The following is a 15,474-nucleotide window of genomic DNA, read 5'->3' on the forward strand; positions in this document are numbered from 1 at the left end:
ATCTGCCTTCCTCTTGATTGGATACACCCAACTTCTCTTGGAGTAATTGTCGATAAATGACACGAAATATTTCGCTCCTCCTAGAGACTCCACCGGTGCTTGCCAGACATCAGAGTGAACCAGATCTAGTATTTCCTTGCTTTTAGCAGAGGAACTGCTAAACTTCAGTCTATTTTGCTTACTGGTAACACAATGCTCACAAAAGGGTAGTGAAACCTTTTTGAGCCCTGGAAGAAGTTTTTTCTCAGCAAGAATCTTCAAACCTCGTTCCGACATATGGCCAAGTTTACGATGCCATATCATCGTTGATTCTTCAAATGAACTTGCTGACGCGGTTGATGCTTCTCCCTCTTGGTGTGTTTCACCTTTAAGCACATATAGATTTGCAGCAAGTTTTTCTGCTTTCATCACTACAAGCGCTCCTTTGGATATTCTCATGACTCCACCATGAGTCTTATATGAACATCCATTATTATCTAGTTGTCCTAAAGACAATAGATTCTTCTTCAAGTCTTTTACATGTCGTACCTCCTGGATGGTGCGTACCGTACCATCATACATCTTTATTTTGATGGACCTAATACCAATAACATCCAAAGCATGATCGTTTCCCATGAACACAGACCCTCCTGAGATTGGATTATATTGATGGAACCATTCTCTCTTGGAAGTCATGTGCCATGTTGCTCCTGTGTCCATGATCCAGACATCAGTGAAACGTTTTCTGCCTTCATTATTTGATATTGCCTCACTACATAAAATATCGCCATCATCCGAGGTACATGCAACATTCTCTTGAGCATTTGATGGCTCAGGGTTTTCACTCTTCTTCTTGAACCGACAATCTTTCTTGAAGTGCCCTTTCTTGCCACAGTTGTAGCACTTGATATTCTTCTTACTTCTTGATTGAGATCTGCCATGATTGTGACTCCCACTAGGGCCACATTCCGTTGGTCTTCCTCTCACCATCATCAAAGCTTCAGCTTGTTGCGAACTTGCTTGTCTGTCTTCCTTATTTTTGCGCCTATTTTCTTCTTCCAAGACAGCGGCTGCAATTTCATTGAAAACTAGACTGTCTGTATTGTTCGTCAGGTTGATGATGAGTTAATCATACGAGTTAGGCAGACTTTGAAATAGAAGCTCCGCACGTTTAGTACCCTCTATTTTGCAACCCATTGTTGTAAGTTGCGAAAACAGAGTATTCAAAGTATTGATGTGTTTAGTAACTGACATGGACTCTGCCATTCGAAGAGTATACAGTCTTCTTTTTAAGAAGATTTTATTATGCAAAGACTTGGCCTCATACAACCCTGTAAGAGTATCCCATATTTCCTTCGCCGTCCGCTTTTCCGCCACACTAGACAACACTTGATCAGCTAGTGTCAAGTGTAGATCGGCAACTGCATTGCTGTCTATGTCGTTCCACTTGCTGTCATCAACAAAGTCTGTGGGCCTGCCATCAATTGCAGCTAAGCAATTGTCTTTTCTCAATATCGCTTTTATTTTCATTTTCCACAATGAGAAATTAGTCCCATTGAATTTTTCAACGTCAAACTTTGTTGTACTCGATATTGTTATTTGTTTCACACCCTTCTAGATCGTTTCTGAATATTTTTGCGAACAATCGTGACAAACTGTACCGTCACCGAAATTTACTATTCACGTGAATAGTACTATTCACCGAATTTTACTATTCACGAAAAGTTACTATTCACAGATAGTACCTTCGCATAAAATAGACAGAATAACCGAGGGCTCTGATACCACTGTTGGGGTAAGGAAGCACCACAACTAAAGTTTGATATGATGAAAATAATGAAAATAAATTAGACACGAGAATTTTACGTGGAAAACCCCTCTAACTGATAGAAGGGAAAAACCACGGGGTAGAAGGATCTCACTATAAAAATATGGAGTATACAGCTCTCAAATACAAGGAGAAAACAACAATTAACACTTCTTTCTTGTAAAAGGAACAACTACTAAAGAGGACACTCAAGACTACAATATTTATCTTGGTGTATAACTCTCTTTGTATTCTTACTCTCTCTTTCTGGGATGGGATAAATGAGGGCAAGAAGTCTTCTATTTATAGGAAACTAGAAACGCGTAAAATCCGCGTATTGAACCTCCCTTTTTGACTACGCGTTCAAAACGTGTTTTGTTCCCTTTTTGACTACGCGTTCAAAACGCGTTTTGTTCCTTTTTTTTACTACGCGTTCAAAACGCTTTTTGTTGACTACGCGTTCAAAACGCGTTTTGACTATCTTGCACTTGTTTCATTAAAACATAGTCATACTATAAGCAAATCATAGTTATATGATAAGTATATCCATCTTGAGAACATCAACACTGCAGAAAAAGCTATATCCTCAAAGTCTTTCTTCTTTTGGGGCATTTAAGCTCATTGGGTTTCAAGTAGGGAAGGTCAACATTCAAGGTGGCCTAGGTATTCATCAAATTTAATTTAGAATGCTTTGGGATACTGCTAGTAAAATATTGTTTTTTCTTGTTTTCCTTCCGTTGGAGCTCAATTTTGTTATGCTCCAGTTTTACAAACTTAGGAGTCGTAATAGAAATGCTGGCAATGTCTTTTTCCTTGTTCTGAACCAAAAGTGAGAGTTCTGGAGATTCTGCAAGAAAAAGCAATAGGTTATACTAGTTACTCTAACTGAAATGGCATGACTTAAGGAAAAAAATGAATAATCCATCAGATTACTATATAGACACTTTTGCCATAATGCAATATCCTACTTATGGTGCTGTGTTTTTCCTATAATACAATATACTGACGGAATACTTTGAGGCATTCTCTTAAGACAAAAATAAAATAATAATTTGAGCTAGAAAAAGGCAGAAAATTCCTATAAGAATCAAAACACCCACATTAATAAACAAAAATATCATATGACCACAAAAATCAAAAGCAAAAAATCTTTCAACTTACCAAAAATGATAACCAAATCTAGAAATCTACTCTTTGTTCTGGAGAAATTTTGCATCAACAAGAATGAGAATTTTTTTCTTTATCAAACAACTCACAAATTTTCCTTGAGAAAAGAAAAAAAAATACCTTCGGTTCTGAAATCATACTTTGATCTGCTTATGTTCAATATTAGAGAGAAATTTTACTTACCTCAACAAAATTAAAATCCTAAATTGCGATGGTTAGAGAACCGCGACTAGAGAGACGAGGCGTAGGAAATAGCTAGTGAGAGAACTCAAGAGGTTTAGAATTAATTAATTATTAGAAATAATATTACTTTTTCAACTACAGTAGTCGGAAAATTAAATTAATTTTTAATTAAAAAATATTTTAATATGATCGACTTTGGTAATCGCTATTTAATAATATTTTTTAAAATTGTTTTAACAAGTTTCTGATTACTGTGATCGAAAACTAGTCAATTATTTTATTGACTTTATTTCATTAAACTTTACGACTTCAGTAGTCGTAATCACAGTCGGATAATTTTTTTTAAAATTTCAATAATAAAAATCTTAAATTATCAATTCCAGTAGTCGGTAAAATATCTAGACTTCCGACTATGTATATGTAGTCGGCAGTTATAGTCGAAAAATAGCTTATTTCTAATAGTGAAAGTGATAAATTATCTAAATTAGGAACTTGTTTTAACAGTAAAGCGATACAGTTAACCTTTTTAGATCCATCTATTAGCAATTTGAATATCGTGAACTTAACAAACTAAAAAAGCAAATGGAGCGAGTAAGAGAGTAGAGCGTATGAACTACGAAGCTCTATGCTTTAGATGCCACTAGTTCCAATAATGTATGAGAATGAATATGCTTAGAAGTTAATATCTAAGTGAATAATATAAAGCTCAAGAAATAGTATAAATGAGTGGAGTATAAATTACTTTTATAGGTTATAATAGTGAGGTATCAATCACTAAGAAAGCTTCACTCGAGCTCTAAAATTTCAAAATTAATAATTATTGTTCATGTGATAATATCGTTAATGGTGTCAGCTAATATTCCTCTTATATTCAGGTAATTGTTCTCTTTGTCTTTTTGTCCACATCACTAAGCTCAAATTCATTTCTTGTTCTCGGCACGAACTTATAAAGCCTTTGAAGAAAAAAAAACCTCCACCAAGGAAATGTGATAAACCCATATTCCCCCCAATTATAACAAATTATTCTTTATTCTTGCAATTGGTCTTCTTCATCTTTGAATAAACCAAACGATCAAAGAAATTTAGACTTATATTCTCATAAGTAAAAGAACATATATATACTCCTTTTCTTTCTTCTCCCATCTATTCTGCACTTCCTCTTCTATTTTTACTTTGTTTCTTCAATCATATTTCGTGGGGTTGGTGTAACTTTTCCAAGTTCCATATTTGTCGGTTAGAGATTAGATGAATGGTGTGCAATTTTTTTTTTTTTATTGGGTTAATAGTGTGCAAAATTAAATATATACTCATAACAACTAACATTTAACCTCTGTACATCATATAATTTTTCGATAAAGAATATGTACCAGACCACTCTTCACCTAAAATGGCTTCGCAAATGCTTGTCGAAAGCGAAGTTGCGAAGCTACATCTACTAAAACCTTTTAAACAAATAAAATACCAAATCCTTCATGTTGAGTTTGAATTGCCAAAATGTATCAATAATAATTCTGCTTTTCATCAAATACGTTACAAGCTCCCCGAGCGAAAAATATCCTTTACTCCCATCAACTTCAAACAATATTTACTCTATCCAGTTTTATTGGTATTTGATTGGCATTCCAAAATGATTATTTAGCCGATGAAAATCATTTATATTCCTCAATTTTGTTCTTAAAAAAATTAAATTCACCCTTCAATTTTGAATTATAAATATTCTTTCCTTTTTATCCTATGCAAAAATCTATTTTAATCTTTCAGCCATGTAAGTGCTTCCAACACTATGAGGAGCGAATTCGAACTAGTCAACTCCAATATGGGTATCTGATATTAGATGGTAAATACAACAACAACAATAACCCAGTGAAATCCCACAACGTGGAATCTGGGGTGATATTGGATGGTAAATATTAAAAAAAAAAATCTATAATTTATGTAGTATTTTATTAATATCACTGATAAAAAAAATAATAAGCAATTGATAATTAAAATATGTTTTCATAAATAATTAGTCGATAAAAAACTCACACACTTAAAATCTGGTCCTTTCTCAGATCTACGACTTTCTCCCTCAACTCAAAGGTATGAACTAAAATATTCAAGCTCTGTTTTTTACTCCATTAGATTGAGATTTGTACTTTTTATATCTGATTTTATTCTTGCGTATAATGAATTTTAGATTCGATCTCAACATTTGTTAGAAATTGAAAGCAGTATAGGAAATTTTCACTAATGTTTTTACTGTGTAAAGAATCATGTATTTATACAAGTGTGGAATCATAAAATAAATCTAAATCCTATAAACTATTTGTCTAATTTCTATTGGCTATGTAAATAACAGAATTATATTCCTACTATCTATGTAAATAACATAATTATTCCTCCACTATGCTAGGAGACTTCTTGAAAGCACACAGTTGTATATGTTTTATATGGGCCTAAACTTGGTGCCTTTCATCTTGAAAGAAGTTGAACCTAGCCGTGTCTTCTCATGTGGGCCAATATTACTTTCGGCCCATTTATTTGTCTCTGACAAGACACCACCATCAGACATCTTCGATATTTTCAAGGAAAAATCACCTAAATATATAATATTCAAAAAATATTTACCACATAAAATAACATAATTATTTTAATCATATATAGCAAATTATTTGAATTAAATTAAGTACGATCCTTATTCTTCTAAAACTCTCACCCGCTATTTTCTCTTCCCCTGTTTTTCTCTAAATTTGCTACACCAATATTCTCTCCAATCTTCTCACCCATAATTTTTTCCAAAATTAGGACAATACTTACCTTCATAGCTTCTCAACCACGACTTTCTACAACATTAATACTCAAATTTTGAAATTAAGTGATGTGTATTCGGTGGTTATTGCAGAAGAATGACAAAATTTAGGTGAATGCATACTTGAATCAATTGAAGAACATTGTGATTTCTGAGTAGAGATCTGTGATTACTTAAAGGTTTGAATGTTTAATTGTTTGAAGGTTTGAATTAGATTGCATACCAGTTTCACTTTAATCCCCTCCCAGATGAAAGCACCTGAAATACTGGAGGCTTTTTCAATAGCTAATTCTCTTCTAATTCTCTTCTTTTTCAAAAGCACCTAGAGGCTTTTTCAATAGCTAATTCTCTTTTAATTCAACTTTAGTGTGTATGTAATTCATTTTTAGTTCATGTATAATTCATTTTTGTGTTCTATAGATCACTGAAGACTTTTTCATTAGCTATACTTTTCATTCGTGTCGAATTCTCTTCTAATTCAACTTTAATATGTATGTAATTCATTTTTCATTCAAGTTTAATTCATAATGCAGGTTTCAGTTTGATAACACTACTGAAACACTTTAACATTAACGTAGCTATGTATTGCATTATAAAAAAAGAAGAAGATATATTTTACATGAACAAAAAAACTATATTAAAAGTGTATTTTACATGAACAAAAATCATCTTAAAAAGACAGCTATGTATTGCATTATAAACTTTAATATGTATGTAATTCATTTTTCATTCAAGTTTAATTCATAATGCAGGTTTTAGTTTGATAACACTACTGAAACACTTTAACATTAATGTAGCTATGTATTGCATTATAAAAAAAGAAGAAGATATATTTTACATGAACAAAAAATTATATTAAAAGTGTATTTTACATGAACAAAAATCATCTTAAAAAAGATACTACTGAAAACAATCTTCAAAACCTAACTAATATATCAGCTATAAACTGTTTTTAGACAACATAATTTTCATAGACATTTTAACTAATATAACTACATTTATTTATTTATGTGGTCTTTCGTCTTCACTTTGAAAGTTACTCTTTTTCTTTTTCACTGCATATTCCCATAGCAGAGCCCCAAACCTCTTTCAGAGATTGTCTGCACTTAGTTGTTGATTTGCAATATCCTGGTCATTGCTCACTAACTCCGTAAATGCAGCCACTAAAACTCCACAGTCCCTATAAAATTTAAAATATAAAATCATTATAAAAATACTATTGAGTTTAGTAAGACTAATACAAAAGATAGTATTTATTTGATAAATAATTAAATTTACAATGAATCTTCTTGTTGTCTAGGAATCCCTTCAATTATGAACTTAGATTCAATGAGTTCAAACTCATTTTTTCCATTGTATTTAGGTGATTCCTTCAATTCTGGACGCTTATCATAGAACTTGACCACACTCAAGTAGTGTGGTAAAACCGATGAAATCATGCCAGCAGCATTTTGAGTTAGAAAATTCCCCCCCCCCCTCTAGTCGGAAATGAATCATACACCTTCAAAGACCTTTCAACAATTCGCCCCCCTTTACCCAACTATGACTATGAAGAAGAGCAAGTTTTCACCTCTATTGTTGACTTGAAGATCGCTGGGAATCTATTCTAGACTGGCATGTCGGTCCTAAATCTTTCTTACTCTTCCTTGATTTCTTCCTTACACTCTTAACTGAAGTTTAGAATATTGTTTCTTGATTAGTTCAATAAAAGTATAGACATGTTATAAAGTTCTTCTCAAGACATGCCTCTAATCTGGTTCTAATCTAACCTACCAATATATCTATCAAAACAAAAATATTCAACCCAATTATTTTATGAAAAAAAAATGATAATAAGGAACAGATTTGCCTTTAACCAAGAAACGAAGCACATTCAACCAGAGAAACAGGTAATTACTATCCAGCTTCATACAAATCTCACCAAGCAAACAAACAAATGATAATATTAGCATTCATCAATCAAGGATAAGACAGAGCTTATCCATAAATCATTTTAATATCTGTTAGAATTTAGTGATTGAATCATAACATAGAAAAGATAACAATTGGTACACAGGAAAATGTAGGAAGATACATCAACCTAATATCAAAACAGCAAGATAGTTAGTATTTGTTTAATGAGGAACAAATGCCTACACAGTCAAGACTACATAAGTATAATACACAAATTAAAATAAAATAGACTATAATAAAAGTATAAAATACACACAATTTTTCACTTTTGTTCTTTACAGATCAATGTCTCTAATTCTATTCTAATTCAACTTTAATTTGTGTGTAATACACATTTTAGTTCAAAGTTTAATTCATTTTTGTGGTGTAGAGATCACTGAAGACTTTTTTCATTAGCTATAGGTTTCATTCGTCTCTAATTCTCTTCTAATTCAACTTTAATGTGTGTGTAATACAAATTTTAGTTCAAAGTTGAATTCATTTTTGTGGTGTACAGATCACTGAAAAAACTTTTTTCAATTACCTACAGATTTCATTTTCTCTTCTAATTCAACTTTAATGTATGTGTAATACATTTTAGTTCAAATTTTAATTCATTTATATTTATTTATTTTAAAAAATAAACAATTTGCAATACAAAAGATCTAACAATTCCTAGCAAAACTCCCAACAATCAATGATATAACAAACTTGAGCAATAAATTTAGACTATAATAAAAGTATCAAATACACAAAGTTTTTCTTTAACATCTAGCGCACAAGTTCGAAATAATAACAAACTAAGAAAATACACATAATCAAATTGAAAATGCTATTAGTTAAATAATGTGTTGGTAGAATGACATACCGGATATAGACTCTCCGGCAGAATCGTATTTTTGCAGAATAGATTTTGAGTTTTTGGATTCTTCTCCCGAGCAACAGTAGATCTAACTTTCTTTGACTGAAATTGAGGAGGTAAATCCTCAAAATCATCATCACTGTCAACAACTTTCTTAGATGTCGATGCAACATCAATTCATTTTCTTTTCGATTTAGATTTAGAACTCAACTCAGTGGTTTTTTTCTTACTTCTACCGCCCTTTTTCTTAACATGCATTGCTTGAAAATTTTGATTAACCTCACCACCAGCTTCTTCTGGAGATTGATTTGCAGAAATTCGCAAACTAAAAGTAGGACTGACATTCACTTCACTACCACCGATTGAATCAACAATTCAAATTCATAGGCTTCTTCTAGGAGATTTCTGACCTTTCATTACAATTGTGCACCTAAAACCTACGAATTTCGTCTAAAATAAACAAAAATATGAAGAAATAAGAAAAGAATGAAGAAACCTTAAGAGAAAATAAAGAGAGAGAGCTAGAAAAATGAAGAAAAAACCCTAAGAGAAAGAGAAAGATAATGACGCTCTTTTCCTTTTCCCCAAATAAAAAAGTGTATGTAATATCTTATTTAATTAAAGTATTGTTAGTAATTGTTAAAAATGGTAATAAAATAAAAATATGTTTTAAAATGACAAATATTTTTTAAAACACATTCAATTAAGTAATTTTTCCTATTTTCAATGTGTCTTTGTCAAAATTCCCAATAATCTTCTTCTCTTTGGTAAAATTAGAACATGTCATCAATGGTGGAGAAGAAGGTTGAATTCCAACATCCCCCTCAAGGTGGAGGGGAGCAGGGTGAGACCCAACTTGCATAGAATATCATGATGTTCCAGTCCATGAATGAGATTCATGAATATGCCAGCAAGTTGATCTTTCGAAGGGAAAAATGACAAGGAAATGAGCCTCTTGTCTGTTGACGGAAGAAATGGCAATCCAACTCAATGTGCTTTGTCTGCTCATGAAAAACTGAATTCCGAGCAATATGAATGGTAGCAATGCTATCAAAGTAAAAAGGCACGGGAAGTTGAGGCGGAACAGAAAGATCAGTAGGTAATTAAGTAATCCAAGTTAATTTAGTCACCAATCGTCTTATAAATTTATACTCTGCCTTTGCGAAAGAGAGAGATATAGAGATCTGTTTCTTGGACTTCCAAGAAATAGGGGAACCCCATAGACTGATAAAAATCCACTGATGGATCTCCGTGATTCTCTACACGATACCTAATTCATTTCACATAAGGCATTAAGAGAGAAGGATCGAGAAGAAGAAAAGAATATACCTTGATGTGGATACTGTTTAAGGTAACGCACAACCCTCAAAGCTCTATGATAGTGATCAAGACATTGCTTATACATAAATTGACTGAGAATCAAAACGACATGACATAGATCCAGTCTTATATGTGTTAAGTAATTTAACTTATTAATGATGTGCTGATATAAGCTAGGGTCTGCCATATACTCTCCTGATTCCGTGACAAATTTGACTGCAGATCCAATTAAGATTTTCATACCAAGAAAGTAATGTAAAGACCCAAGGCTCTTGATCTTAAATTATGAATGAAGAAAGACCTTTAGATATTCTATCTCAGCATAAGCATCTCCGGTTATCAGGATATCATCAACATAAATAGCCACAATAGCAGTAGTATCCCCTACTTTCTCAAAAAAAAGAATAATCATTTAGAGAAGCAATAAAACCTTTGAAACCGAGTGCCCCTACAAGTCTGGCATACCATTACCTGAAAGTTTGCTTGAGGCCATCTAAAGATTTCTGTAACTTGCAAATCAAACCAGCTTTAGAAGGATCAACACCAATTGTATATTTCATATAGACTTCTTCTTCCAAATCTCCTTGCAAGAAGGCATTATTGACGTCAAATTGAGAAATTTCCCAATTTTTCTTTGCTATAATGGATATTGGATCTAGTGGGGGAATACCAGCAGCCCCAGTTTGGGCATTTTCTTCTTGTTCAGCCTTATCTTATTCTTCTCCAGCATCTTCCTCTCCCTCTCCCTCTAACTCGTTCTAGGGAGCAGGAGGGGCCTCATCTACCAGCACTTCCTCAATAGGGATCTCCACTCTGGTAGGGTCTACTCTCTCTCTCTGCCTCTGCCTCGCTTCCTTCTCCTGTCGCTTCCTCTGCCATGCTCTCAAATGGTTGGCTCTTCTTCTAGCTCCACTAGAGCTACGGGCCCAAGACGGTTATAGCGAGTGTTTACCATATACGGATAAGAGAGTGAAAAAGGTTAGATGCCAATTTGGATCGCCAGATGCCATTTGGAATCAAGTTATAGCACGAAGGAAAGAAGACAATGAAACTTTTCCTAAAATCTTATAGCCTCTCGAAGAAAAGTACAAACATCTCTGTACCGTTCTCAAGACTCTACTAGACTCATTTTGGTACAACGAGATCAACGGACCTAGGCTCTGATACTAACTTTGTCACCACTCCGACCCACCGTGACTGACACCCACTCTAACTTTCTCGTGGGAGAATCATTCTAAATAGCCTAACAATAGTAATCACGAGTATACATAACTTAAAGATGCGGAAGTAAACACACCCTAGGAACTGATAGTCATTGTACCAAAACTTTAAAACTAACAAGTCTAGAACAGGAGTACAACTCCAAATAGAAACCACAAACAAATAAACTATTGTCTGAACAATAAGTCCCGGAAAACAAAAGAACTAGAAATAACGATAGAATCCACGGCAGCCAGAAGGAACAACTCATCTTTGAACTCTAAAACATAATCACTCCTCTAGAAAAGGCCTCTCCGTAGCCGGCTGAATATGCCCTGCACTCAACAAAAGACAAAGCAAGAGTAGTATCATTACACAAAAATAATGATGTACTAGTAGAATCATGCGGTTAGCCAGTAAGTGGTTCATAGACAAGTAAATACAATACAATAGACATATACATATACTAAATAAGATAACTAATTTCAAATTCAACCATATTCATCAATATAACAACTTAATGTCTTCTACATGCTATAACTTCACATAAGGGTCCAAAGATATCACAATCACAATTACATTTAGTATTTACAATATTTATATCACCAAGAACAAGTTCATCACAAAACAGGCCAGCAAGTGATCATTTCACACATAATCTAGCAGGTTTCTCTATTCATATACATATATACATATAATGGAGCAATTTAACAAATATATGAAACACATATGGAAAACTAAACCATCACCTACCTCAAATTCATGCTTCAATAACCTTACAATGCAAGTGTCTTCCCTTTCCGCATTCGTTTTTCTCGTTCTTGGTCTAGAAAATAATAAATACATATAAAGGATCAACACAATGACCTAACTATCATGAAACATAACACAATTCGCACCCTAGGCCAAACCCATGATCCTAACCTCACCCTAGGGCTATTTTCCACCATAGGTTTCAGTTCAAACCCTACCCCAATGATTACCCATCATACATTATAGGTTCTAAGAATCAAAATATGAATTTAGAGAGTAAAATATTTACCTTAAGCATTAAAATCCGTGGAAACTTGATAGAATTCTCCCTAGTTTGCCTCTCAAAGTCCAAGAAACTGATTTTGCAGAAAAATACTGTTTCTAGACTTTGTCACGATTTAAGTCGCGACTGTCTCGCTCTGGCAAGACCCATCCCGCTCTGACGAGAATAATCCCACTCTAAAAGGATATGCGGAAATAGTGAGCTCGGAGTTTGTGCTCCAAGCCCCCATTTCATAACACACCACCTTCAAAAGACGTATTAAAATATGCCCTTCACGCTAACTTCGATTCTGAGAGTTTTACTCGCCCGAATAAGATTCCGCAAAGCCGTAATTAATCCGTATCGTCCTGGCTATCAACCTATCAATCAAATTAGAGGATTTTCCTTCCATCATTCAGATGATCATGCTAGACTTCACCTGACGTAGAATTCGTCCAAGTCTGCCTAGGCTAAGCTTTTTTGAACTTACTACATGAAGTTTTTTGGCCTGAAATCCTTTCCCATTAGCCTATTCCTAACGACGGGGACAAGTTGTTACAAATAGATATTAGTACCAATCTTGAATAATTTTTGACAGGGTGTGTATTATTCGGATTAAACCAAAAAATCAAATCAAATTAAATCGAATTTTAATTTGGATTAGTTTTTTTTTGGTTTCGGATTAAAAGCAAAAAAAAATCGAATCATTTTGTATGTTTATATATATATATTACTAATCACATATATAATAGTTAGGTTAAGAATTAAAGTTATAATTAACTACTTTCATCCCCTTTTTAGTTAGATGATTTTTATTAGGGTATAAGAAAAGAACATTTTTATAAATAGCAAACCTAAAGCCTTAAATAGGACTCCATAACTATACTTTCAATATTTGCAAAACACAGCTATATTTTTATTTTCTATGCCTTCAAATTGTGTAGTTTTTCTCGTGTTGCATACAAAAAAATATACCAAATAACTGAATGTATTAAACTTCCGATTATATTTGGTAACCTCCCATAATTTACTCCCTCATTATTCCTGTTACTTACAAGACTCTTTGTTCCTCATTATCTCTCTTTTTCCTGAAACCCAATTCAAAAACTCCTCAATTTTCTTACTTTGTTTTTCTAAAAAGTTTCAAAATGTTGATAGATCTTTAAAGGAAATTTGGAGAAGTTCATAATCGTTCTTCCACCATACTCTTACAAAACAAGGCTCATTTTGGAGACATAGCAGTTGTTAAATAAACCAAGATATTTTAGGTAATGAATCCCTATTTCGATCCAAATATATTATAATTTAAATTCCAAATCGTGGTGTTGTTAAATAAACCAATGTTGGAGATCATTTAAAGTTGACTTCGAACTTCTGATAATTTTTTACGGAATTTTTGAGATCTTTCTCAAAAATTCTGTCCCAGTTAGATCTCTTAACAAATCTCGAGCTGCTGAAAAAAATAATTTCGACATTCTTGTTGAAAATTTTGTTCCAGTTGCATATACTAACATGATCTTCAATCTTGATTTGCTGGAAATAGTATCTTCTTGTGAATTTTTGAGATCTTCTCAAAAATTTGATCCCCATTTTTATTGTAAGGGAGAAATAAAAATCTTACGGGGAACATAACCGAGCCATTGTGGCACCTACATATTCTGTTGGTGCAGAAATCAGGTCAAATGTAGTTCCAATCATGTGGATGATGAATACTGCAAAATCTAAGAAGAGACCATCAATTGACACATGTGTAATATGAACATAATGAAATGGAAAAATATTTTTCTTGCAATATTTTTAGCTTAAAAACACGAAATATGCCACCCTTTTCATATAGATGATCCAATAAAGTAAAATAGGCATCGCACACCAATGGGATTAGTCTAATGTCACATTATTTAAAGCAAACCATCCAATTTTAAAGGACAAATGCAATTTTTTTTAGAGAATGTAAAGAGATAGTCATATTTTAACTACAATTGGTACCAACAGTTAGGATTGCATAGAAATATTACTCATTTCCTTTCTTATAACTGAGATTGACTTTGAGATAATTCCTATAGCTTCAAGTAGTACCTCAAACATACTTAAGTGTCGACATGATTTTTTTCATCTTGCTTCCAACAAAGGTTTAGAATTATACCAATCCTCATATTTCAAGTGCCCTCACGATAAAGAAAGTCTTATTTCATACATATCTGAAGTGTTGATTTGAAGACATTTTGCAAAGTGCACTCACACTCTCAAGAATGTTCAACACATGCAATTGTGATATCATATGCTTGGCTTGCATGTAAGTCTCCACTAATGTGAGAATATTTGGAATGAGATCATGTAGGGCTTGTTATTGGCTTGTAATGTAGGCTTAAGGACGTGTAGGATATTTATTTGGGATAAAAGTGACTTAATCTCTCCTTAAACGTTATACTAAATTAGTGCTTTTTATGATTGATACGCATTTTGTTGCCCGATCCTCTTTGTTATCTCCTTCTTAGATTTTTGACTTCTTTTTTAATTTTTATTTTTGGAGCTTTTTCTCTTTTCACTCCTTCCTGTTGAGGTTTCTCCTCTTTTATTGGAGTATTTTCCTTTTTGTCTTACATCGATCTTATAGGAGTATTTTTTTTATCTCTTTCAACCCTTTTTTTTTGAAGTTGTATTTGCTTTCTTGACTTTGAAGACTTTATATCTTTTGTCTTTGGCAATTTCAAAGTTGAATCTTCTTCCATAATTTGCATGTCTTTGATGCGCTCAAGAAGGTTGGGCCAAGAGAGGGATAGTGCATGTAAGCACTCAAAAGAGAAAGGATTAAGATGTGGTCGTCCAAAGAAAAAGTTTTAGGCTCAAAGTGGGAAAACTAGGGATTAATGCTATTTGGTAAGCTTTGAAAGGCACAATCGGGTCAAAAAAGGCCTACAATCCTTTCTCAAATCAAACATTAATCAGGATTTTGCCTCAACAAACATGCAGGCCAAGTACTAGATCAATAGTGCGATGCAATTGAATTTTAATCTAAATCTCACCACACAATGCACATGAAGCCATCAGGTTGATTTTATTCTTACCTTGAATGCCTGTAAGAGAATTTTCAAGCATCACAAAAGTACAAATGAAAGATACCAACAGAACTATGATTTACCACAAAGCTAATCTGTTTTATCATATCGAATATTTCGCATGCTCCTATCTATATTCATCTCAATCAAGAAGATATGACT

This window comes from Solanum dulcamara, chromosome 12 (assembly GCF_947179165.1).
Source record: "Solanum dulcamara chromosome 12, daSolDulc1.2, whole genome shotgun sequence".
Taxonomy (NCBI): Eukaryota; Viridiplantae; Streptophyta; class Magnoliopsida; order Solanales; family Solanaceae; genus Solanum; species Solanum dulcamara.